The sequence below is a fragment of the Dermacentor andersoni genome, chromosome 2, assembly GCF_023375885.2.
Source record: "Dermacentor andersoni chromosome 2, qqDerAnde1_hic_scaffold, whole genome shotgun sequence".
NCBI classification, from domain to species: Eukaryota; Metazoa; Arthropoda; class Arachnida; order Ixodida; family Ixodidae; genus Dermacentor; species Dermacentor andersoni.
Genome location: NC_092815.1, coordinates 69170383 through 69197589, shown reverse-complemented (window position 1 = coordinate 69197589; position 27207 = coordinate 69170383). Strand labels below are relative to the sequence as shown.

General features: G+C 46.1%; 1 protein-coding gene across 1 annotated transcript in view; it reads right to left on the bottom strand.

The window, feature by feature from the left end:
• LOC126541909 (uncharacterized) overlaps positions 1 to 27207 on the bottom strand; it is a 162657-nt gene that overhangs the window by 93334 nt on the left and 42116 nt on the right. The gene's annotated exons all lie outside the window — the stretch shown is intronic.

Here is a 27207-nt window from a genome sequence, read left to right as displayed (position 1 = left end):
GTCACTCACATTATTTTGATAAAGATAACGTTGTTTCGTTATATAGAAACATAATTATACTGGTTTCACACGCTTCCTGGACACTGTCACCGTTGAGCTCACCGAGACGCGCATTCTGAAAGTGTAAAGCATAGCCACTTACTCTGATATAATTTTCTTATGCGGAATGGTACACCTATGTATATGTACTACCGGTTGCCCGAAAAGTAAATCTGCAGTGGAAATGATAGCCTTAAATTTTGAAGTTTTACTTGCGGCATTGCAGTGATCAGTACAGCGGATGCTGCAGATGTCCACTACCAGCGGTGGAGGGTTGCTGGAGTTATCTGTGCTGTGCCGTGCAATGACATTCTTTAGCTGCAGCATTGCAGGAGGATTGTTCTCGTACACCCGTCCTTTGAACGCACCTCACAGACGTTATTAGACAAACTACAGGTCTCGAACTATCACATCGCACGTGAAACTCCAATGTCACTCACAATTACCATAATTTTGTTTATTTTCTCACTGCACAGTTCTTTTTCGGACAGCCAGTATTTGTAAATTGCAACGCAAAATCTTGCAAATGAGACATGCTGAACAACAACAACAAAAATGGCTGCAATCTTTTGCAAAGTTGTAAGCAGAGAAACTATGTACCAAAGCGTTTTAAAAAAACCGCGTGAAGTCGCAGGATATATATGTAGAAATTTCATGCAAAGTGACCAAGTTTATCCGCATATAGAAACAAAAATATGCGCAATTGAGCTTAGGGCCGATTTACGCTCAATACAAACGGCCTTCCGCATGCCTTCCACACGCGTGCGGACGGGTGGGGGTGGGGTGGGGGATACTGCACAATGTCGCACACAGATGCACATATACTGATTTACACTCATCGGCAGAAGCAGTGCAAACCGAAATTTGTGCACCTCTGTACGACAAGTGCCGTTTTCCGCACGTCCGCACGCGTGCGGGAGCCCGTGTGGATTAATCGTAAGTCGGCGCTTAGACAGCGGCAGAAAATTGCGAGTAGCGGGAAACATACCTGCAGCGTTTGCGAAGTATTTCTTCCTCCGCGCACACCTTCTTTGCCACTTCATTTTTGAGGGGATACCAAACGAGTTTATGAAAAGGAACAAATGACATTCCCCCGACCGTATACTTCGTTCTACTGTCGGGTGGAAGATAATTTTCCCTTTCATGAACCTACTTCCACCTTACGGGTGTCCGCAGAACTGATTTGCTATAAACAAATTTATATCATGCACCTCAGTTCCAAAGACAATGCAGTGGTGTAATTGCTTTTCAAGTCGGTTATTTTTGCCGACTGCTATGTTATACATGTGAGAAACCCGCCTGTTTGTTTAAATATAATTATTACAGTTGCAGAAGGGAGAATCTTCATGTGCGGGGATACAGTATTGCTGTCACCTCACGTTCCTTGCCGTAAAAAAAAAAAAAAAAAAAAAAAGATCTTTTTCTTGTTTCTTTCTTTTTCTTTTTCTTCTTGAGCACATATACGAAGGTGCAACAGCGTATTATAGGTTGGCATGTTGATGATCCATCCTGTATTTTCACGTCAACTGCCCCTATTAGAAATGCACTTAACTGCGCTTCTTTTTTCTTTTTCGTTTGCTCTAACGACACAACGCTGTAGGTCAAATTGGCGTCACTTTTCACGGCAGATTATACTGCAAGAATATGCTTAAGCCGTTTTTATACAGTTCCCCGCACATCCGGCTTTACATCCGGGGCGAATATCTTGCGTAATCGCTTCCGCACGTTAATATTCAGAAGGATTGAAGGTAACGTGCATTTAATATGGAAGGGGTAAGTACGAGGACATAAAGTTTATTGATAAATTGTGTTTCTGCGATATCAAAATGGCCACTTTACTGCGAAAGGACGCCTCGTAAGCCAGAAAAAGAAACACAATGAAAAAGAAGAAGAAATACGGACGGCGACGCCGTCCAAAAGCTTCCGCACCAGGTCGCCTTGTGGTCACGATTTATTCGTTGCATTGCACTCGAGAGGAACCAACGTCTCACCGTGGCCAGTTTTGAGAACATTCACTGCGCCAAAGGAAGCCCAAATACGAGAAAATACTTCTGAAATCCTGTACGCCACAATAACGTACCGGCACTCAGGTTTCAGCCCCCCCCCCCAAAAAAAAGGGGGGGAAAGACAAGGGTTTTTTGTATTGTATCCACTAATAATCTACTTTTGGTTCCCGTCAACGGAATAAAAAATTAAGCATTGAAAGAATTCACCACCCTAAGTTGATCTAGTGTTGCTCTTCTAGTGTCCCCTTTAATGAACGGTACCAAAAAAGGTGCAAGATTTTTTTAGCAACTTAAAATTATTACGTGCTGATGATATGCTTTCTCGTACCTCCGTGTATACTTCAACTGAAGCGCGCTTACACATGGTACATTATAGCCAGTGTCAGAAATACAACATGTTTGTGATAAATTGAAAAATAAGTTAGCATATCTCACGCTCTGTGGGAGTCAAAGTTAATGCGGAATATATGCCCGGGGGCACAACGCATGTGCATAAATATTTATTCAATGGCAAGGGCTGAGGCAGTCAACACACTTTTCTTTAAGTCACAGCATCTGAAGTACTACGCGTTTGCTGCATTGAAACAGTCGGAACATCCTTTATCAACGTGTTGTCGCGCTTACACTACGAGTTTGGCACGCTTATGTTGCAGATACCTCGACGGTTCTAGGCTGGGTGCCCCGTTGAGAGTGGTGACGGTAGGGGTCTCTGAAGACTCAAAACTGAAGTAAAGGAGGCATAGCCGTGGATCTTCGACTTGCAAAGTCCCCTTGCGATCACGTCAACAATAATATCCTGTGTGCGTACTGTTAGCATTATGTCCAAATTTACGTGGTCTAGTTCCTGTTCCTCCTTCACGAACGCAGGAAACCATTACTTTGACCGGTTCGAAATGTCGATGTTAATTAAAGTCACGGTTAACGACTATCACCGTGCTTCTTGATCTCTGGGATTGTCATAGCATCGCAGCACCGCAATGCGTGCGATTGGCGCCAATACAATGATATTTGCGCAATTCAGACTATTCCGCTGTAGAGACCATTAGAGGTGCCATTAGAGAAATTTGAATAGACACTATTTTGACGTGCCCCTCTCTAAAGCGCCATTGAATACCATTTTTTTCACGCACAATGTTAACGCCTGCAGCAGAACAGGCGCCGACACAAGAGAGTGCGCGACACGTGTTGTATTTGTAGTGAAATAAAGCGAAAATGGAGGCGCAATGCTTCGCTTTCCTTTCTATTTCATCCACCCATTCCATTCAGAAGTATGTGTGGTTTAGAGATAGCTATGAGACAACATTATACGTAAAGGGTTTACGACGAGATCAACTCAAATCGAAGAACTTTGATTGGATTTGATTTAATACGCAGAACAGCGGTGCGCTTCCCGCCACTACATTGTAGGCCAGATAAACCGTACTTCCCGGCCCACCTTACCAAGCAAGTCGCAGGTGGAAGCCAAAGCTTTTTCCTTCTTCAGCGTTATTTGCCATTGGCCGGTCGCATTCGCTATAATGATAAGCATGTCCAGCGTCAGGATTGGCTGGAATTCGCACTTACGAACAATTCTAGAGTAAGACGCTTTTGCAAATACGGGTCCGATTTCGTATTCCACTGCAGCCTAGCTCACCGCCACCGTTTAAAGGGCAGGGCACGAAACCAATATGTATATCGCTCCGTCAGCAAGGACGCTGCAGGCTCAGTCGCGGCCGTGCGTCACGAGTAGACGTTCCAATGACGTGGCTGGTTTCCAGGGGCGGCAGCCATCGCTCGCGGAGGAGAAGAAAAAAAGAAAGAGGAACAGAAAGAAGAAAGCAACGCGAATACCGCGTGAACGCGCGCTGGCAAACAAATTACGCCGTTTGAAATGCGCATGCACTCCGAAGACAGCAGCAGCAGTGAAATTACAAGGGGCGCGTATAAAGCGACCAAGCCAAAGCACGGAAAAGAAAGAAAGAAAGAATAAGCGCGGGCATACGATAATGTAGTCGCTCGTGTACGACGCCCGAAGGTGAAGCGGGAGGGGAACTCCAAGCGAGTGCGAGGCAGAAAACGCCCCGGCGCGGGGTCTAGCAGCCTCGTGAAAGCACACGAGCCAGCGCGAGCAGTCTTCCTCCCTTTATCGCATTTTCCTTCTATAGTTCTTTCTTCCTTTATTTTCTTCTTTTAATCCTACCCGAACCAATCACGCTTTCAGGGCCAGACGCGCGCCAACAGGAAAAGGGTATAAGATGGTCAGCGAGGACCCCGCCACCAAACACTAGCTCACGCTTTTTTTCTTTTCCATCCCCCCCCCCCCCCCCCCGCTTCTTTCGCCTCGCGTATTGCATGATTTTGCTTCCCTGCTATCGACGCTGTGGTGCCCAGCGTGGCCTTCCTCCTCTCTTCTCCAATGGCAGCTGGAAAGAAGCAGCAGCAGCAGCACAAGAAGAAGCAGTGTAGACGACGAGGAGGGCGGATGAGGGGAAGGACGGGAGAGAGACTTTGATTCGGCCTGGAATGTGGTTAAGCCGGAAAGCGCCGATGCCGCCGTCGCCGAAGCGGCAGCACCTATGGCGGGTGCGTGCGTGCGTCTTGCGCCAGAAGTTGCGCCACTGGCCGACCGCCGCTGCCGTCGGCTGGGCTCGGAATCCGGTTGGAGTCTTGCCCCCGCTGGCGACGGTTTGTTGAACCGCCTCTCATTTGCAGCGTCGACTGCCGCCGCACGATCTTCTTCCTCCACACCCTCCATCTTTGCTCGCTTCAACCCTCCCCACCCCAACTCTTCTTCTTCCTCCCACTATATAGCATCCGTCCAGCAGTCTTCGATGTACTTTTTTTTTTATTTTGACTGAGCGAACCAGCTAGCCAACGCCCCTCGCTTTCTTTCTACGTGCCAAGACTTTACGGAACGCCGCAGAGCGTGACTGCCTTTGCAGCCTTTCCACGCGCCGGTATACTGGGCCGAGGCTGTACGCTGGCAACGCTCGTTCGTAACTCATGTTATATGGTTTCAGCAAATGACGTCAGGCGCGCGTTTCGACGAGCGTGGCAACGCGCCCAGTTGATTCATCTTTAAAATCGGACTATCGTCGTGAGTTCTCAGTGGACGTAAGATACGTTTGCCGAGATGCAAAAGAGGGAGAGGGGGAGGGGATGAGCCTCGAGGTTAACGAAATGCTGACCCGCAAAACCTGCGCGGCGTGGGGCTTCGATGTGCGCGACCAATGCGTCATGTTGATGGGACACGACTGTCTGATTTGGCCTTTGTGATATATATGTAATTACACGCCTTATTTTTCTGAATTTCCAAGCAATTATATTCTGAACGTATAAGTTGAATAATTTTCTGTACACATGCATAATCATTGTGAACTGTTCGATTCATAAGGCAAGAGTTTGTTGAAAATGATCGATTTGCAAGGTCGCCAAGCCGAATTGAAGCCAAAAAGAAAAGATTATGCAAGTATGTCCATCATTCTCAAATGCCGACTGAAACGCCATGCATGCAGCTTTCGCGTACACTATCGCCAGAGTTTCCTCAACTAATTTGTGCAGGGAACGTGTACACATTACTGCACGCCTCGGGCCGTGCTCCGTTTGCGACGGGAAGCTGGGCGTGGGCTGCGTTTCTCTCGAGCTCGCAAAGCGCGCTCAGCGTGCGAAGCAAAATGCACCGGCTGGTGACGAAGGCGCCTTGGGTGTTGGCTGCAGCCGCCGCCGCCTTGTCGCGTGGCCTACGCCTCGCTCCAGTTAACTTGCGCCCGAGTGAAGCGAGAAGGCGCAGCGAAGACGTTTTGCTAAAAGCCCGCGTTAGCTACTTACGTGCAGTCGGAGCTGAATAAGACGGAATTGTGACGCCGACCTCTCATAAGAGGCGCACGAACTCCACATGTTAAAGTTTAGTTTCGAATGACGCAATGCTCTCGTGAGCCGTTTCACGGCTGGCTAAAAAATGTAAGTGGCACGTTAAGTGGCGTTGCAACATGTTTCTGCTACCTGGAGTTTTGGGGGCACATGGAGTTGGAAAATCGTAACATCAATAATGCATCCTGCCACGTCTCCTCTACAGCAGTCATCCTGCAAATAAGGGTTATACATTCTGCAACGATCCATTTCGTTTATCATTCGTCACGCCGAGCGGTCGATCCCGGTGATAATGGAGACGTACGTTCGAGCCAACGACAAAGTTAGAAAAGAATGAACTTCGTGAAAAACGCAACATCAAATGGATCGTCACGAAATGCGTCTCCAGTTTCGTCACTTCCTCAAGCGTTCACTACTCTTTGTACACAGTTGTAATGTACGCTATCTTGGCTAATAAACAACGCATGCTTTCCTGGGGCTCAAGAGCTTAGTATGCTGTATATGCCTCTGCGGTATAGTTAATTTCATAGACAGACTCACTATCGTAAATCGAAAGTTTCGGATGAGAAAGAACTGACCGCAGGTACTGATTTTCTATTACCCGTAAAGTGAGCTTTGACGTATATATATAACAAAACATGACATTGACAGGTCAACGCCTGAAAATTGCTTGACATTCGCGTGGTGTGACAGGGAGATACTTAATGACATTGAAGCTTTATGCAATTCGCAGCGTTGTGCATCCTCATGACTCCTTTAGCCATCGAGTGTGCGTACTCTCGCTCTCAAGTTAACGGTTAGGGTTGCACATGCTAAGCCCATTTCTGAAGTAATCTGAGGCAGCTTCACGCAAGATTTACTCATTAATGTTTCTAGTGACATTTCTTGAGCGCTTACTTGCTCATTAACTCTTTATTTTATATAACATTACGACTGACAAAGAAAGTAACTGCGTTCACTGTAGCTATCGCCATCGCGACGCTTAATGTAATTAAGAATGCGCGCGCTGCAACACGCTTAGGTGTATTGACATTCAGAAACTTAAATTCTAGACTCTTAATGGCATTAACCTCGTCGGCACAGCACGGGTATAAAACATGAAAACACACGGTGCGATTCCGAACCTGATACGTCGTGCGACCTGTCGTAACCGTACCCAGCAGGTTTCCAACAGGTTGTATCAGGTTCCAACAGGATCTCAGAGGATTCGCACGTCGTATCGAATGCCACGTCGTACCATGCACTTCCTCATTATAAGGCAATACTCAGAGAGTCTCACGATATGACATGGCGTCGGAAGCATGCGGAAAGTGTTGAGACCCGTTGCAGTCTCTTGGAAACTTGCTGGGTGCGCTTGTTGGAACGACTGGGTGTGTACGTCGGATCGCGGGACGGATTGTACTGTGTGTTGCCTGATTAAGTGCTGAGAGGGTTGAGCTACGAATGTATGCATGGTCAACGATGCGCTAGTGAATTGCTGTAAAGCACCAAAGCCGCACTTTCCCAGCCGCGATATTGCAAATAATCTGGGAACCTTCTATATACCGCTCACTTGAAATCACGTTTTTTTTTCCTTGCGTCATTCGTTTCAGAGCAGGCAGACTCGCAGATGAATTCAATAAATTTCCTTGACACAGCCAGCAATGTTATCGTTTCGTTCTTCTCTAAAAGTTTGGTGACAAAGTTATTGGACGTCAGCATCACAGTATACCGGTGATATTAACATAGGGATGAAGTGCGCTCACCACGCTTCACGCTTAGAAAAGCTGCGTCTAAATCAACGCCCCAAAAACCACCGGAATAGCAGTGATATCACAGGCCCAACTGGTCAGGCAGCAAGAAGAGAGAAAACAAGACGTGAAAGGCAGAGATGTTAAGATTAAGTATCCGGTTGACTATTCAGACAGCAAGAATGTGACAAAATTTCATAATAAAGAACCTTTTCGAACAAATCCTCCACTGCCCAGGCGTTGCTGTCGTTTTTTTATTACCTATAACTACGGCAACAATCGGACAAGAAGTTGGCGGCCGACAAAAACTGAAAGTTTGTGTACATCCACGTACAAGTTTCCACAAAAACGAGTAATTACAGAATACGCGTGAAACGCGTGTTCGAACTGTCAGCCCTTCAGGGGAAGAGATAACCCTACAAACATACGAGCCATTACAGCCTCATCGGTATTTCAGTGCCTACACCTTGCAGTGCGATATTCCCGTTCATTTTGGCGTTGCACAACTCTGTGGAGGATTGGCCAAGAATCAGGTGACGTGTACGCGAGATGCGTTCAAAACGCTCATTATAACCAAAAATGAAAACCCTAAAAGTAATGAGATGTTTATATTTAAAAAAATGTCTTAAAACAGAAATAACACAAAAGAAAAGAAAATACCGACTCTATTTTCCGCTACTCTGTATTCGTCTTCTAAGTCTACGCTGATCGGCGAGCGCAGTTTCTTTAGTTACACTCTTAATCGCGTTCTACTTAGGTTCTTGCTATAAGTGGAACATTTTTTTCATTCAAAGATATTTCACTTGCCTAAATAAAACACCCTTTCAGTTAGGTAAGAAAAGAAATATTTAACACTTTTGCGCTAGAGCGACGAAGGAGAAAACAACATACGACAGCTCTGGTGTCGTGTGTTGTTTTGTGGCTCAAGTCCTGTCCCTTCGTGGCTCTGTGCAACAGTGTTAGTATGTCCCTCAAGTATGTCCAAATAACAAGCCCACTGCGGAATTTTTCTGACGAAACCTTTGCAAAAAAATTTCATCGACACCTGGAATCTAAGTGGTGCAACATTAGAATGTATGGTGCGCACGACGCACACATTTATTGCATCTGTGACACTTTCGGTGTTGTTGACACGCTGAAAAAAAAAAATTCTACACCCCAACGCTTCGCGCGTTTCGGCAATCCTTTCATCGCCGCAGGATTTGGGGGAACACCGCGAGCTCCTGAGGTGAACCGAACTGAGTGACCATCAATGATGCAATGTCCAATGGTCCAATGTAATGGTCCAGCTTGCTCGTCACTCCTGCGCACACTGTCTTTATACACCTTTGTCTTATCCTTATTTTTATTTTCTTCGTGCTTACTTCAATGCTGAATATATATGCCTTTAATGCGCCAATTTTGTCCATTGCAGAATCACGAAAATTGTACAGCTGTAGGATGAAATCAGAATGTTCAATTGTTCAATGAGTTCTGTCAGTAACGTTTACAGAATGTGGACTAATATATATATACACACACTTCGAAAGCACCTCTCAAGCCACTTGAAAAATAAATATGCCTTATGTAAAGCACCGTGAAAAACAATGAAAGAGGGGAACTGACATATTGACACCTAGAGCGCAAACTCAGCCGTGTACCTTCCAACTCGTTTTACTAAAACACTTTAAGCACATCATTTAAACTTGTAGCAAGCGCACAGTAAGAAGTGTTTCAAGACGCATTTACATTAAAGACGAATATTTTCATCAGTCGTTTTGCAATTTTCATGTAACATCTCGGTGTGCACATTGTGCGCGACCAACACTGGTCGAAGTGGTCCAAGTAAGGAGCGAACGTTTCGTCGGCGTGACTCGTCTTCGTCGGGGCGAAGACAGGTCTCCTTGTCGAAACGTTCGCGCCTGACTGGGGACATCCCACGTTCGACCACAGCGTTGGTAAAGATACACGGTGGATTTGCAGTTCGCGCAGGGCAGAAAAAAAAAGTCTCACTTCAAAACCTGCGAAGCATGTCTGACAATGCATCTTCAAACGTGACCATATCTTCAAAGATCGGAAGAGCGTTTGCGTGGCCCTTGAGACACACACAGTCGATGTTTGTCGCGCGCTGCTTGCAAGAACCACCACGACGCGAAGAAATGCGGTCAGGACCAACGCAACACGAAGAGCTATAAGCATCCGTATAAACACATCCGTATATGGCGGTACGGGCGAATTGGTATGTGCTGCACGATTTGGTTCAGTGTAGCGCAGGATAAACAACGACAAAGGGAAGATAGAGAGGTACACGCAGCGATACGTGTATCTCCGTCTCTTCCTTTTATTCCCTCGTTTATTTTTCGTTTTTTTTTTTCTCTTCCAGCTCACGCCGGAATGCGGCCTACAAGGCCGGGATCGAACTCGGGACCTCGTGCTCAGCAGTGCAACGCCACTGAGCTTGTACAGCGGCGGGATATATTAACGAGCCGAGTTCAATATATTTACGAGCATACCTCCTGCGTCATAAAAAAAAAACACACAGAGAGGAAGAACTAAAGAAAAAAAAGAACATCGCTACTTGAACGGTGGCTGAAGAGTATGCGAGCCGAGAACGGGCCAAGTCAGCGCGCGGCTCGCCGGAAGCCCACACAACCCAGCGTACACCGTGGGAGAGCGTTGGCCTCTAAGTGAACCAGTTTGCTAAACTCTTTCATCGTTTGGCGCCACGCTGCGCGGTCCCTTTGATGAGATTGCTCCTCGGGCCGGGGCTGTGGAATTCGCTGCCGACGACCCCCCAGCGGGGCCAAGGCGGGCTGTGCGTCCATGTCCAGAGGGACCCTGTACCATTGCCAGAACTATAGGTTAAGCAAAAGGCGTAAATGTGTGACAAGCAAAGCAAAATACAGTAAATAAATGTGCTTTAATATAGTACACATACATTATATTTTTGACTCGTCATTTTTCTTTTGTGTGTGTGTGTTAACGAAGGTTCAAACCATCTCAGGGGGCCGAATTCACAAAACTTTTCTTCCGTAACCACTGTTTGCTATTGGCCGGACGCGTTCGCCAATAATACGTGCAGCATCATTATTGGCTGCAATCTTCTGCTACGAACAATTCTAGCGAAAGGCCTTTTGCTTTGGTTCGCTCCGTTCCCGAGATTCGCGGCTTCCACGTACGAACGAAAGCCACAAGAAACGTGCGCAGAACCTACGGGCAACGTCGTCACAGGTTAGTCTTACTGCAACGCGACGTCAGTGAATTTCGCTCAGCGTCATGACCTCTGGATGATGCCGACTACTTTAGGCCCGGCGTTCTAAGGCAGCTTTATATCAAGTTAAACTATCTCTTAAGTGTTTCCTAACCTTCACACTTCCCAAGTTTGATCTTACGTAGAGAAGTATTGTAATAGATTTTCCACAACCTTGAAAATATCTTTCGGGGTTCCTTTAATTCACGACAGCCTAAGTTCTGTAAAAGTCTCTCTCTGAGCGCAGGGAGTGGCTGCGAAACTTGAACAAAGGATGAAAAAAAGAACGCTTTAATTGCCTTCGACCGCCATGTAGAACACTGAAAAAGAAAAATTGTGCTCCTTCACGCTTCAGCGCGACGTATGATAGACGGAAGAACAACAAAGCAGCGATGCAGTGGCTTGTATATTATTTCTTATGCACTCTGCGCTCGTGAACGCTTCCTTGGCGCGTGTGAAAGTAAAGAGAATGACAGGCGTGACAGGCGGCGGCCGTGCGGCGTCCTCATTCTGCATGGGCTGTCCGGCCTACAGGGCCGGACGGCGGTGCCAACGGTTTGCACACCATTCGCACTTCTGCTTTTGCGAACAACAGGTTGAAGCTGCTCGGCGTTGTTCGTGGTCTTGTGACACGTAATAGGATTAACAACCAGCGATAACAGCATTTGAAACGACTGAATCAGCCACGTGAATTCTACGCTACGAAATGTCTACGCACGTTTATAGGTCAGCACATAGTTAAAGATGGCAAGGGTACTCATTCCTTTGGCTTTCTTGAATAACGGGAAACATTGCAGAGGACCTACTCGGTACTCATATAATGCGCCCAAACGAATAGACCACAGTATATATACTGTAATCCTCGGTACTGTAGTCTTTAGACCATTCACGTCTAAATGATGTCATTTTTTTTTTTTTTGCGAAAGGGGGTCACAATACGTCGCGACGGCGTAAGAGTCCTGGTGTAGGTGTCAAGAATTTTGTCTTTCACATTGGACGCATACAAGTTGCTGGCCGGCTTATGTATATTTGTTCGGACACGTGCAACTCACGTATATACCATGTCGAACTGCTATAAACAGCGAAAGTCGCAACAAGACAGTCTGCTTTCTTATTGTGTGGCGTCAACAACCATTAAAAACATGACAAAAAAAAACAAAAAACAAGGTGGAACTTTTTTATAGAATCCACGCTTAAGTATCTTTGCTTCCACAAACGAGACACGAAAATGTAGGTGTAAGCTTTAGGAAGAGTTACTACATTGGAATTTATTTCTCACACGTGGATGATAAAAAAGTGTCCGGATTATAATATGAAAAAAATATAATCGATCCACAACGGAAATACCGGTGCTGCGGTCTGACGATTCCGCGCAGCGTACCTAGATTGTTCTTGATCGCGTTATAACTAGTAGTGGAACCTAGGAGTATATTCTCATGAACGTTCACGACATTCCCTACCTTTTCTTTTCGTTTCTTTGCTTTTTCTCTTCGCCTGTTATTTCCGTCTTTCATTTTCCCTTACACTTCCCCCAGTGCAGGGTGTCAAACCAGAATCTTATCCGGTTAACCTCCCTGCCTTTCTCATCCCGTTTATCTCTCTAGGAGTATATTATTGTGTTGTAGGCTCTGCTTACTTCGACTAACTGTGAATTGCCAGTATCTGCTGTGCAAGTTCATTTTCCGTCACTTTGTAGTACTTGTCATTACTTGCTGCGCAAACTGTGTCTATTGCGATGTGCGCAATTGAACTTTCTGTAATCTATGCGTTAGCGCGTTGCACTATCTTACGCTTCATTTTAATATTCTGTTTTATTTGTTTATCTTCGCATTTTTGTGTATGATACAATGCATATAACGTATGAAAAGAAATATTTTTGTGTTACACACAGACTCTTCGTTGTACGGGAATCACTTCTGGCACCCCATGCTGATGCCCATTCCCACAGCACCGGAGGTCAAGGCTTGATCGCCCACCACGCACGGAGTGCAGCGCTTTTGGCGACCATTGTGTTCTTTCGAACAGGGCCACACGAGATGCCTTCATCCTCGCAAAGGTCGTAATTTTTGCGGAGCGTAATTGGGTACCATGCCTTTTTTTTCCTTTCCTTGGTTATAGGTTCGCCGAGGAGCGAATTATGATTGTTCCTGTTGTAACTGTTACACTGCAAGGCTGGCCAATATTTCCACACTTCCTGAGTAGTAACCTCGGTGACCTGTGTAGGGCTGTTCGTGGGAAAACAATTCGCAAGTGCTCCTCATCAGCTTCTATCCCTGAAGGACAAACCTTGCGGTGAGAATTTCTCCCTACGGAGCGAGAACCTTGCACCTCGCAGCAACAAGTGTAAGTGCAAGTAAAATAATTCGCAAGGCGTATTGTGTGTTTGTTTGTTTCTTTGTTTGTTTCCTAAGCCCCTGTGAACGTTTCTTTTTCGGTTGCAAGCGAGTTACAAAATGTCAAGTCGAAACTGTTTTTGTTTTTTCATTCCCCCCAAAAAAGCGACAAGTTCTTTCCGGTCGTACCACACGCGACGAACCTGGAAACCGCTTTGTACTGGATGCCGATGAAGCTAACAACGTTTTGATAAACTCTTACCTAGATAAACATCGACTGCACGCAACACGCAAAGTTCAGTCGCGCATATTTTGTGCAAGCAAACCCATTTGGTAAAGTTCGCTGACGCACATGCACACGTCCAAAGTATAACGAGCTGGAGTCCTGAAGATGGTGCCTATAATTGAAGAGCTTCGGAGTAGGGGTTGCGTACTCGTGGCTATGAAAGAAGCGGAGTGTTTCTTCCAGCACGCGGACGCATGTTATTCAACAAACTGTAATAAACCAACAGCTACAGAGCACAAAACGTTGGTAGCGGAGGGACCACTTATAGGAAAAAAGAAAAAAAGAAAGAAACCTTTCTTCTATAGTTGCCGTAAATGCTAAACGTAGATTTCCCTTTTCTTTCTCGCTTCAGTGACGCGGCTAAGGCCACAGATTCAACCCTGCGCACCTACACGGCCGTCTTCCACGCACACTGCGCGCATGTGGCACACACACACACGAGCCTGTGTAAAATGCAGCTGCTATTACGCCCCGACAGGAAGCTCCTCTCTGATGAAAGCAGACACGCGGCGGTGTAATAATGGGCCCTTAGAAGACCCGTATGCGTACATACACACGGGTGAAGAACCAATCGCCTCGCAACCGGAACAACGGTTGCGCGGCGGCTACTTGAGCGCCGCGCCCACCGCGACTCGGAACAAACCACGACCGCACCTCCTCTCAGAGCCACTTGGAAAAGCCACGCCATGCCACACGGCGAGGCCAAACCCGACGTCCTTATCGGGTGCTCTATGGGCGGCGTGACGGTAACGTCTCCTCGCGTATACAGCCCAGAAACCGTTCATTATTACGCAATGCTCGGTTTAAACGGGGGGGGGGGGGGGGAGGGGGGTGCAGGCGGTGGCGGCTGCATTAACATTGATGATGCGCTGCTGCCTCCACCACCGATATATTCGAGACGTGAGACGGTGGTTGCACGTGCACTTGGAGCGGAGAGGGGGCAGGTGGCGTATATACACTCGTTTATTCGAGGGACGTGGCGGTGTCGACCATCGAAACCGGAATGATTGCCGCTGTGGCGCGCCGATGCGTGCGGACACCCGCGCGCGCGAGCTCATCCGTAGATTTCCAAGGTGCGGCTACACACGCTGTATATACCGGCGGTGGAGGGCCGACCGGCAGGAAAAAAAAAAAGAAAAGCAGTCCGGCCAGCAGTTGGGCCAGCTAGACGTGCTGGTGGAACTGGTTTCCTATCGCATGCCACGGGTCCTCTCTCCTTCGTCGTCGTCGTCTTTGCCGTCGCCGTCGCCTCGTGCACCCCCTTCTCTGGCCCGAGGCCTCCGTGGCTGCGCTCCGACGTTATCCGATGCTGCCCTCGTCCGAATACGCCTCCGGGCACCGTCCGCTGCGCGGCACGTAGCCGTACACCGTGGCCTTGATTCTGGAGACAAGCGGTGGAAACTAGAATAAGGCGAAAATACGAACCCGAGCCAAGTGCTTAAAAAAGTAACGTGGCCCGCGGCAAACGTGATGTCAGGTTATTCGACCGTAAAGGGCTGAGAGCTTCTTGCCACAACGTTCGTACGACTTTTGCTAGGGACTCGCCGTTGGGAGCGCGATTGTGCAGCGTCACTAAATTATGACACCTCTATATTTAAATATTCTGTACGCGCTGGCTGGCAATGTGCTCACGCTCATCGTTCTGTATTGGCAGCATTAGACGCGCGCTGAAATCGCTTAGTCATCGCTTTCGTGTCAAGGCACCACTACTTATATGCAGTACCGCAGAAAGGTGTTCAAGGGAAAGGATGAAGGAAAGGAGTGTTACAATCTGGGGCCGAATTCACAATGCTTCTCGTTCATAAGTACTATCTGCTTTTCTATTATGGGGGGGGGGGGGGGGGGGGGCGATTTGTCTTCGCTAATATGTCCTGCATCAGGATTCATCATCATCATCATCAGCAGCAGCAGCAGCCTGGCTAGGCCCACTGCAAGGGCCCCTCCCATACTTCTCCAACTACCCCGGTCATGTGCTAATTGTGGCCATGTTGTCCCTGCAAACTTCTTAATCTCATCCGCCCGCCTAACTTTCTGCCGCCCCCTGATACGCTTCTTTTCTCTTGGAATCCAGTCCGTAACCCTTAATGACCATCGGTTATCTTCCCTTCTCATTACATGCCGTGCCCATTCCCACTTCTTTTTCTTGATTTTAACTAACATGTCATTAACTGGCGTTTGTTGCCTCACCAAATCTGCTCTCTTCTTATCCCCCCCCCCCCCTAACGTTACACCCATCATTCTTCTTTCCATAGCTCGCTGCGTCGTCCTCAGTTTAAGTAGAACCCTTTTCGTAAGCCTCCAGGTTTCTGCCCCGTAGGTGAGTACTGGTAAGACACAGCTGTTATACACTTTTCTTTTGAGGGATAATGGCAACTTGCTGTTCACGATCTGAGAATGCCTGCCAAACGCATCCCAGCCCATTCTTATTCTTCTGATTATTTCCGTCTCATGATCCGGATCCGCAGTCACTGTCTGCGCTAAGTAGATGCATTCCCTTACCATTTCCAGTGCCTCGCTACCTATAGTAAACTGCTGTTCTCTTCCGAGACTGTTAAACATTACTTTAGTTTTCCGCAGATTAATTTTTAGACCCACCCTTCTGCTTTGCCTGTCAAGTTCAGTGAGCATGTATTACAATTGGTCCCCTGAGTTACTGAGCAAGGCAATATCATCAGCGAATCACAAGTTACTAAGGTATTCTCCATCAACTTTTATCCCCAATTCTTCCCACTCTAGGTCTCTGAATACCTCCTGTAAACACGCTGTGAATAGCATTGGAGAGATCGTATCTCCCTGTCTGACACCTTTCTTTATTGGGATTGTGTTGCTTTCTTTATGGAGGACTAAGGTGGCTGTGGAGCCGCTATATATATCTTTCAGTATATTTACATACGGCTCATCTACACCCTGATTCCATAATGCCTCCATGATTGCTGAGGTTTCGACTGAATCAAACGCTTTTTCGTAATCAATGAAAGCTATATATAAGGATTGGTTATATTCCGCACATTTCTCAATCCCCTGATTGATAGTGTGAATATGGTCTATTGTTGAGTAGCATTTACGGAATCCTGCCTGGTCCTTTGGTTGAGAGAAGTCTAAGGTGTTCCTGATTCTATTTGCGATTACCTTAGTAAATACTTTGTAGGCAACGGACAGTATGCTGATCGGGCTATAATTTTTCAAGTCTTTGTCGTCCCCTTTCTTATGGATTAGGATTATGTTAGCGTTCTTCCATGACTCCGGTACGCTCGAGGTCATGAGGCGTTGTGTATATAGGGTGGCCAGTCTTTCTAGAACAATGTTCCCACCATCCTTCAACAAATCTGCTGTTACCTGATCCTCCCCAGCTGCCTTCCTCCTTTGCATAGCTCCCAATGCGTTCTTTACTTCTTCCGGCGTTACTTGTGGGATTTCAAATTCCTATAGACTATTCTCTCTCACATTATCGTCGTGGGTACTACTGTAACTGTATAAATCTATATAGAACTCCTCAGCCACTTGAACTATCTCATCCATATTAGAAATTATATTGCCGGCTTTGTCTCTTAACGCATACATCTGATTCTTGCCTATTCCTAGTTTCTTCTTCACTGCTTTTAGGCTTCCTCCGTTCCTGAGAGCATGTTCAATTCTATCCATATTATACTTCCTTATGTCAGCAGTCTTACGCTTGTTGATTAACTTGGAAAGTTCTGCTAGTTCTATTCCAGCTGTAGGATTAGAGGCTTTCATACATTGGCGTTTCTTGATCAGATCTTTCGTCTCCTGCGATAGCTTACTGGCTTCCTGTCTAACGGCGTTACCACCGACTTCTATTGCGCACTCCTTAATGATGCCCATAAGATTGTCATTCATTGCTTCAACACTATGGTCCTCTTCCTGGGTTAAAGCCGAATACCTGTTCTGTAGCTTGATCCGGAATTCCTCTAGTTTCCCTCTTACCGCTAACTCATTGATCGGCTTCTTATGTACCAGTTTCTTCCGTTCCCTCCTCAAGTCAAGGCTAATTCGAGTTCTTACCATCCTATGGTCACTGCAGCGCACCTTGCCGAGCACGTCTACATCTTGTATGATGCCAGGGTTCGCGCAGAGTATGAAGTCGATTTCATTTCTAGTCTCGCCATTCGGGCTCCTCCACGTCCACTTTCGGTTATCCTGCTTGCGGAAGAAGGTATTCATTATCCGCAAATTATTCCGTTCTGCAAACTCTACTAATAACTCTCCCCTGCTATTCCTAGAGCCTATGCCATATTCCCCCACTGACTTGTCTCCAGCCTGCTTCTTGCCTACCCTGGCATTGAACTCGCCCGTCAGTATAGTGTATTTTGTTTTGACTTTACCCATCGCCGATTCCACGTCTTCATAGAAGCTTTCGACTTCTTGGTCATAATGACTGGATGTAGGGGCGTAGACCTGCACGACCTTCAGTTTGTACCTCTTAAGTTTCACAACAAGACCTGCCTCCCTCTCGTTAATGCTATAGAATTCCTGTATGTGGCCAGCTATATCCTTATTAATCAGGAATCCGACTCCTAGTTCTCGTCTCTCCGCTAAGCACCGGTAGCACAGGACGTGCCCGCTTTTTAGCACTGTATATGCTTCTTTTGTCCTCCTAACCTCACTGAGCCCTATTATATCCCATTTACTGCCCGCGAATTCCTCCAATAGCACTGCTAGGCTCGCCTCCCTAGATAACGTTCTAGCGTTAAACGTTGCCAGGTTCAGATTCCAATGGCGGTCTGTCCGGACCCAGGGATTCTTAGCACCCACTGCTGCGTCACAAGTCTGATCGCCACCGTGGTCCGTTGCTTCGCAGCTGCTGGGGTCTGAGGGCCGGTGTTTGATTGTTGTATTCATATAGGAGGTTGTGGCCAAGTACTGCACCAGGGTGGTCAATCCTGCTCTGGTGAACGAGCGCGTTACCGGTTCTGGTCACCGGGATCAGGCCGCACTCCAGGCCTGTTTATACAATTTAGTCAACACGCGGATTTTTTTTCTTTCTTTTTTAATCCGGTGGAAAATTGCGCGGCACAGGGATTTGAACCACGGTCCTTTTGCACGCGCGGCGGATGCTCTACCTCTACGCCGTCGCTGCATCGCAGCGTTAGGATTGAATGAAGACGTCTCTTATGAATCATTTTAGCGTAAGAACTTTTTTTGTGAATATGGGGGACCCTGTTTCCCTTTTCTAAGTGTGCTGTCAGTGACACTGTTGATGTTACGGTGTGGAAGATGCAAAGGCTTTAGTTAACAGACTGAGAGTTCAAGTTGCTCCTTATAATTGAACTTCATGGTCGGTGTGTCCACGAAAAAATCCTTGCCGAGGCTTGTATAATAAAGGCATTGCGCCCTTGAAGGAATTGGCCATGACGGACGTCAACGCCGCTTCAACGAAACTGGCTTATTTGGTAAGAAAACTTCATTAGCACTCTTTGCTATGCATCAGGTCAGCGGTCAACTCACCTACAGCTTAAGAGGAAGCTTCAGCTCTGGGTTCCTGTCTAAATACACGAGAAAAGAGAAATCGTTTTTCTCGGCAACCACTGCATCGAATTTGATGAGGTTTGTTACATTTAGAAGAAGAAAGTTAAAATTTGGTGACTATTGGAAGCGACGTTTCTATTTTGGTTGATTTAAAAAAATTGCTGAAAATTGCTAAACATTAGGAAAAGAGTACTATATATGAGTTTATAACTCTGAAGCTCAGCAATAAGAAATGATTTAACAGTTCTGATAACTGCATTTGATAATACATTCCAAGTGGACAAAACTGATGTGTTATATGTTCTTGAGAGTCATACTGCTACCTTGCGAATAAGAATATTACAAAGCACTTGTAAACACTATAAACACTCTACGTAGGCTGTAAATTAATACAACAAATTTGTCCACTTTAGATGCTCGAACGGATGGAGTTTACAGAGTCGCCATATCTGTTTTTGGTGAAGAGATGCCAAACTTTAAACTTCATGCTTCATTTTTCTTTCTGCTTACCAAATATCGGCAATTCTTATTTCGATAAAATCAGCAGACAAATCGAAATTAGGCTTGCTGCACTCACTAGAATATCACTTTTTCTCTCAAATGCAACACATTTCATTAATATCGGTTCAGAGGTTATCTGGAGAAAAAAAGCATTTCTCCGTTTTACTTGTACTTAAATAGGTGTCATCGAAGTCGGTATGGAGCGAAAGCTCTAGCTGTGTTGTTTCCAAGAGATGCGAAAACGGGCTTCTCAGGCTGAAGCACGTAATTGAACGGAAACAGTAGAATTTAGGGTGCGCGTACAATGTATTTTAAGCAAGATATATCTTGAGACAGCACCAGTGTATAAGGATAATTTTATCGCGAGGTCTCGCCAAGCGTAGCTCGTCGCCATCAGCATCCCAAAATAACTGCAACAGGACAAGCCAGGTTTTGCTATAACATGTACTCGTTCCCCTTTAACAGAGACTTGGCACTTTTTGTGACTGTTTTTTTTAGCTTTTGAGCTATATTGCACTGAGGAAAACACTGGTGAGCATCATTAAACGTTTGTAATATAAGAAGCATTTAATCTTTAAGCCAGCTTTTGAATGCCTGATAAGGGATATTTGTTGCTTTCGTGTCAGCGCGTACATTTGTGACTTCTATAGATGAGCGCTTAAGAGGAAGCTTTAGCTCGGGTGCTCCTATCTAAATACATGTGAAAGGAGAATTCGTTTTTCTCGGCAACCACTGCACCAAATTTGACGGGGTTTGCTGCATTTAAAAGAAAACCTTAAAATCTAGTGACTGTTGGTTTCGAATTTTTGAGTTAGGTCGTCAATTTTTTATTAAAAATTGACAAAAATTAAAAATTTTCAGAAAACGAAACTATCAAGTTTACAACTCTGTAACTCAACCACTAAAAATGCTAATACAATTCTGTGAATTGCATCTAATAGTACATCTAAAGCGGACAAAATTGATATCTTACACATGAATATAAAAAAATTTAATCATAGGGAAATACAACTTCTGCAAAACCGTTGTAATCAACGCAACAAATTCACGTAAGATGTAAAATGACATATTGAATTTGTCCGCTTTGAATGATCTAATGGATGCCGTTCACAGAACCGCGATATCAGTTCTTGATGCAGAGCTATGAATTTGTAAACTTCGTGCTTCTATTTTTTTCGAACGGTCAAATATTTGAAAATCGTTTAAAGAAAATTCAAGCCCTAAATCGAAATTCCGCTTCCAACAGTCACTAGAATTTAACTTTCTCTTTCAAATGCAACAAATTCCATCAAAATCGGTCCAGGGGTTATCTCATAAAAACGTTTTTGCGTTTTTACATGTATTTGAATAGGCCGCGTCGGAGTTGTGCCCGAGCTAAAGCTTCCTCTTAAACCTAGTTGCACAGATTTTATATATATATATATATATATATATATATATATATATATATATATATCCTATGAGCAGAACGTTGTCTAAGCGTTGCCCGTGCATTTCTCGAAAAGACATGATTATTGTGAGCTATTGTGTTGTAAATGTACTTATTTGCGAAAAATAAGGCAAATAAAACAGGGAATTGCTGTCGTTTATTCATTATCAAAAGGTTCATATGGTTGGCACGCGCATGCAAGTAATATTGGTCTGTCCAAGTATATACATCAATAAAGCCGTGGTATAAAGAAAGAAAGAAAAAAAGAAAGAAAGAAAGAAAGAAAGAAAGAAAGAAAGAAAGAAAGAAAGAAAGACGATCTACAGGAACAAAAATACAGAATAAGTAGGATAGAGGAAATGATCAATCAGCTTCAAACTGTGTAATCTATATACGGTGCAAAGGGTTGCAGCTGACCTCGAGAAGACCAACAATATGTGTTGTTTACTGAGTCCTGAAGGTTTTGCCTTACGCTGCGGCCATAGCCGGTGAACAGGAAAACGTCATCAGTTGTTGAGTAGCTTCCACTGAGTTAACTCTCTGTACGTATACCTATGTGAATGAAATCGATTCTCAGCCGTATTAAGATGCTTGTCAAGAAATGTCAGCTTTCAGTTCAGGAACATTATTTTCAGATTACCTATAGAAATATAGACGCTAATGCCACGTTCATAAGCCAGAATTAGGATGTATTTCATGACGCGTATATGAGATGCGCCTTCACATACATAACATAGTGAGGAATTGCGAAAACGCTGCTTCCTTAAACGCGCAGTAGTAGGATGCATGACGTGGAGAAAGGAGCCATCATGAAAATAAACCGCACACACAGAAGCCGCAAGGCACTGTTACTCGTAGCTGTCACCAGAGAAAGTACGAAGCAAGGAAGAGTATCAATTTGCATGCTGCCGAACAAAGACCAAAACGAAAGCAATCATTGAACAATTGAAAGGGAAGGTAATAAAAAATGTAAGCACGGCTTTCAGGGCCGCAAATCGACGCTGGTGGAAACAAGACATGAGCTGATTCTTCTTCTTCCTCGTCTTTTTTTTTACTGTTCAAGTATAATAAAAAATATTTAAAGAAAACCGAAACATTGAGTTGTTTGTTGTCTGCTATATTTTAATGCATTCATATAGTTTTTTGCGCTACCAACATTTTACGACACTTCCACAATGCGAGCACTTTACTTTATGTTACGGTGATTGCTGGTTTGAATGTTTCATTGCATTTCAAACTTTTTTGTCACATGAATAACTTATTTCTGTTTCTGAAAGACAGAGATGGATGCATGGATGGATGGATGGATACAACTTTATTGTACGTCCGGCAAGGTTTAACGCGACCCGGGCTCAGGTCTCCCACGGGGGAACGTCAAGGCCCTGCCTCAACGCCGCCTCACGGGCTTGATGGACTGCCCGCGTCTGGATTCCGAGTTCTGAGCTGCGCAGAGCGGCGGCCCACATCGACGACAGGGTCTCCGGAGCAACTGCCATCCTTCCTATAACTACATTGCACTCCCACAGCATGTGTTTGAGTGTTGCTGGTCCTTCCTGGCACAATTTGCACGTGTCGTCCTGATGCTTATCTTGGAAAGTACGTTTCAGACGGAATGGATCAGGGAAGGTGTTCGTCTGGAGTTGTCTCCTGGCGACGGCTTGCCTCCTGTTCAATTTAGGACTCGGCAGTGGGTATATCCTTCTGGCGTTTAGATAAGTACTGGTTATGTCGTTGTATCTGATGAGCCTGTCCCGTTCTGCTCGAGAAGCGTTCGCTGTCGTGCGAGAGGCGTTGCCCTGTTCGGCGTGGCGGGTCATGTCTCGCGCCGTCCGGTGCGCCGTGTCGTTTAGGTTCGGGAGCGCGTCGCCTTCCGTGGTGACGTGTGCGGGGAACCATATTATCCTCGAGCTCGCGGTTTTGGATCTGCCCGCTTTGGCCAGAATGGACAGGGCTTCCTTGGAAATTCTATCTTTGGCGTAATTCTTTAATGCCGTTTGCGAGTCGCTTAGTACGACTTCACATTCCTGTTCTGTGAGGGCCAGCGCGATTGCTACTTCCTCCGCTATTTCCGAGTGTTTGGTGCATATACTTCATGCGACTCTGATTTGGGAGCTTGTGTCTATGACTACGGCGGTGTATTTTTGGCCGTTCGGATATTCGGCTGCGTCGACAAAGAACGAGTTTCTTTGTGTGGACATAACTTTTATTTGAAACCAATGGCTGGTGGTTTCTTCAGTTGCGGGGGGCAATGGTGGTTAGTGGGGCGAAGGAGGGAGAACAACTGTATTGAGAACGGGAGAGGTTTGCCTAATCGATCACCCAACTCTAGATTATTTGGATGAAATATGAGAAAGAAGAATAACTAGAAGAAGAACCAGGAAGGCATTAAAAAGACAAACACAAAAAATGGGATCGAAGACGACGAGCTGGGCACACACGCAAATAAAAAAAAAGAAATAAATATATTTGGAAAAGACGCAGATACCTGAAGTGGGCAAGCTCTACAGGGCTTCGTCTAACGTATCGAAAACATCAGCGGTGTATGGTATCTTGTGGACTGGACAGAAGCGTTTTATTTTTAGAGCGCACCGCTTAGGCGCCCGTTCCTAGGTCCCAGTAAAGTTGAGAGTTTGCCTCGTTATTGAAGTGCTCCAAGTGAGCTATCAGTTGACTAAACTGCGATTTCTAGGAAAGATTGAGTTCAGCATTGCGGACCAACATTAGTGTTTTCCATAAACCAATTAAGTAGTCGAAGAAGGCAACATACCAAAGGGAACATCGTTTTCCTGAGGCGAAACCAAATCTCGGACATTTGCGAATTCAAGTCAAATTCTTGTTTTCTAAGCATTTGCAGGGCAACCAGGCACGTACCCAGGATTTGTTTTTTTCGGGGGGAGGGGAGGCAACCGAAGGTAACTTTTCTGTGGAAATGAGGGGAGGGGGAGGTGCCTCTATTAGTACAAATGTGAATAATGCCCACCATTCACCATACAGACGCGTAAACCCGCAAAAGATAATTGAAATAAGGTGTATCTCACAGGTACGCCTGTGAGATGCACCTCTCCTTAACTTGGAAAAGAAGGAGCCACATCAAATGGACTTGCGCATAAATAAAAAAATTTAGTATCGTTTTTTGAATTAGCTCTGGAAAAAGTAGAGAGAAATATATTTGCGGAACAATCACAGTTCTTTTGGATCCTTCGTTCACTGCTCTACCAAGTCAAAACTGACTCGTGTTATTTGGGAAGTTGCGTAACGATGCTTGGTCACCTGTCCCGTACAACCGCGTAGAGCTCAGGACGCTGTGGTTCTAGACGTACGGCGTCCACCGCGGAAGGTTAGAAAAACACCCACATCCGCGCAGCAGAGAAGTGCCTATACGTCAGGCCGCTCGACTGATAACCGTAGAAGCATCATTCAAAACATACGGAATTATTCTCCACTTCCGGCGGTATTTCCTCTACTTCTTCTTTAAATAAAAAGATGTTGATCAATAAATATTTTCATAAAGAACCGTTAAATTTGTTAATGTTGTTACGATCGGCCTGCGGGGGCTGGCAATCCTCGGAGAACCGACCTCCAAACCCTTCCCAGACCACTGCGACGACTCGCTTTGTAAGGACCACAATGTGCCTCTTCAACAGCCTGACGGCGCCGGCATGTCTAGTGACGGTCGGCGGACACAGTATTGTTAGTTGATTCGCCGTCGCCTTCACGGTTTCTTGGAGCCAGAGAACTCCTGGAACAGAGTGTTTTGTGGTGCGATCTCACGGGCCCCAGAAGTCGCCACAGTCAATGGACAGACGCGGCGGCTACTGACTGCGTGGTCAGCTCTGGGATCAAGAGGCGCCTGCTCGGGTCAAGACCCCTGTCTTCAAGAGCCCTCTCACCTCGGTGTGTTCAGTGAAACCGAAGTGCGGAAGTGAGTGTGTGAACCCTCCCCTTCAAAGGCGGGTCGACTACGATGACTTGTGACGCTCCCATTGGTCGAAGGTTGAACGGCCGTTACCTAGGGATCTAGGGAGAACAGAGTGTTTTTAAGCAGCCGTTTTGCGGCTGCTCAGTGTGCGTTCTCTTTCAGTCATGCTAGACTGATGAAATGTAGTGTTCTCCACCCTTCCTGTAGATATTGTAAATAAATCCCGTATTCCTCGTTCTCGATGAGAACAAGTCCCTCCCTTCAACAACGTCCTTAGCGTGGATGAGTCGGATGATGGCATGGGCCAGCTACCATCTATTTCATGCCCGGCCCCAACTCTTAGAATGTTTGCTTTTCCTTCCAATTTGGTTGTTGCCTTGGCTCTCTCCCTTAGTAGAACGCTTAATTTCTCAAATCCTTGCGACTCTTGTTTCCAGTTGCCAATTTTGGACGAAAAGTGCTGTACAATTAGGAAACCCCAGACACGAGGTAATTGGTGACAGTCATATTGCTTATGGGTTTAACGGTTGTTGCAGGGTCTGATAATGGACGCTGTTTCGCATTACTTCATTTTCCACCTTACCTAACCCATATCGCGGGTATATGGTTCCGAGGATCAGCCAGCGTCGCGGCGAGCCATCACTCGAGAAAATAATGAAGCAAAAAGAAAAGTTAAACGCCACTGGCGTTTTCTCCGGTCGCCACTCGTTCCGCGAGCATACAGACCAGCTGACTACGAACTGAACCCGTTTCCTAGTCCCTGGGTCAATCTAAACAGAGAAGTTTGAACTAACGAAGCAACAGCGATGCGCGTGATTGTTGAACAGATGGTGACAGAAAGTGAGAGAGGCAGAAAGGAGAGATGCCTCGACTTGCACAATAGGTGGTGACAACTGAACTGATCTCGAGTTAATCGCGCGGGCCCCGAATCGATAAGAAAACTGGCCTTCACACCCCAAGAGATGTCGATAACTACCGCCATCCAAAATGAGTGAAAAAATGGACAACCATTCCCCTCTGTGAAGATGAAATGGCAGCTACAGCTGACGACAGTCAAAGCTCTCAAACGAGAAGCAAAGTGCTTCACCTCCGCCGCGGGTCGGCCCGAATATAGTGCAATGCCGGGACGATCCGCGGCAAAGGGGAAGCAGGCGTTTAGCACTCCCCATACGTGGGCCGATCCCGTACATAGTACAACACCAGGCCGATGCCCGGCGGAGGTGAAGCAGGCGTCAAGCACTCGATCCCATACGTAGGGCCCATCCCGAAGATGCCGAAGGGCGTGTTACAGGTTGCCGAGCCCACAGTGGTATGTGCCATTGATCTTGGACCCTTTCTGCACTATCGCCAGGATCGGCCCACATGGTGATTTTTTCTGTTGATGGACGCCAAAAACAATACAGAAGGTTAGTTGCTGACTTTTAGCAAAATTTTGACCGCCGAATAGATTGATTTGTCGGCGCTTTAGGAATGTACGAGAAGAGTGGTGGGGGGGGGCTGTGAGGGGGGGGATATGCTGCTTAATTTTGGGGAGGGGGGTCCGGGCCCTGCCCCGGCCCCCCTTTGGCTACGTGCCTGAGGACAACCCAAAACTATGTCATATCTATTGAACTAATAGAACAATATCCTTTAGCTTCTGGTGCACATCGCAAGGATGAAAGTTTGCTGAAGATAGAATTTTGCTCTACCACTCTTTATCGAAGAGACGAAGATGGAATTGGTTAATGTTAACCGGAGAAATGAACCTATTACAAGATTGGCGTGCTACTTCATATGTACTGTAAAATGAGGCCCGATGAAAGAGAAAGAGAGGGAGAAAAAAAAGACATGCAAAAATGCAGAAACACGCTAACTGAAGTTGTAGTTGACTTAGTCCGAAATATATGTCCTGCATCCCGTAAACTGCAGGCTAGAAGCACTTCTGTATGATCTTTGTTGCGGCGGCGGAATCACATCGCACGCTAACTGAAGTTGTAGTTGACCTAGTCCGAAATATACGTCCTGCATCCCGTAAACTGCAGGCTAGAAGCACTTCTGTATGATCTTTGTTGCGGCGGCGGAATCACATCGCACGCTAACTGAAGTTGTAGTTGACCTAGTCCGAAATATATGTCCTGCATCCCGTAAACTGCAGGCTAGAAGCACTTCTGTATGATCTTTGTTGCGGCGGCGGAATCACATCGCACGCTAACTGAAGTTGTAGTTGACCTAGTCCGAAATATATGCCCTGCATCCCGTAAACTGCAGGCTAGAAGCACTTCTGTATGATCTTTGTTGCGGCGGCGGAATCACATCGTCATTGTCACCACCACGCGCGGCTGAAGCCGCGTGTCGTGAAGGTGTCAGCTAACCCTCCAACAGGAATCAGAATCGGTTTAGTCATGTCAGCAACGAGGTGC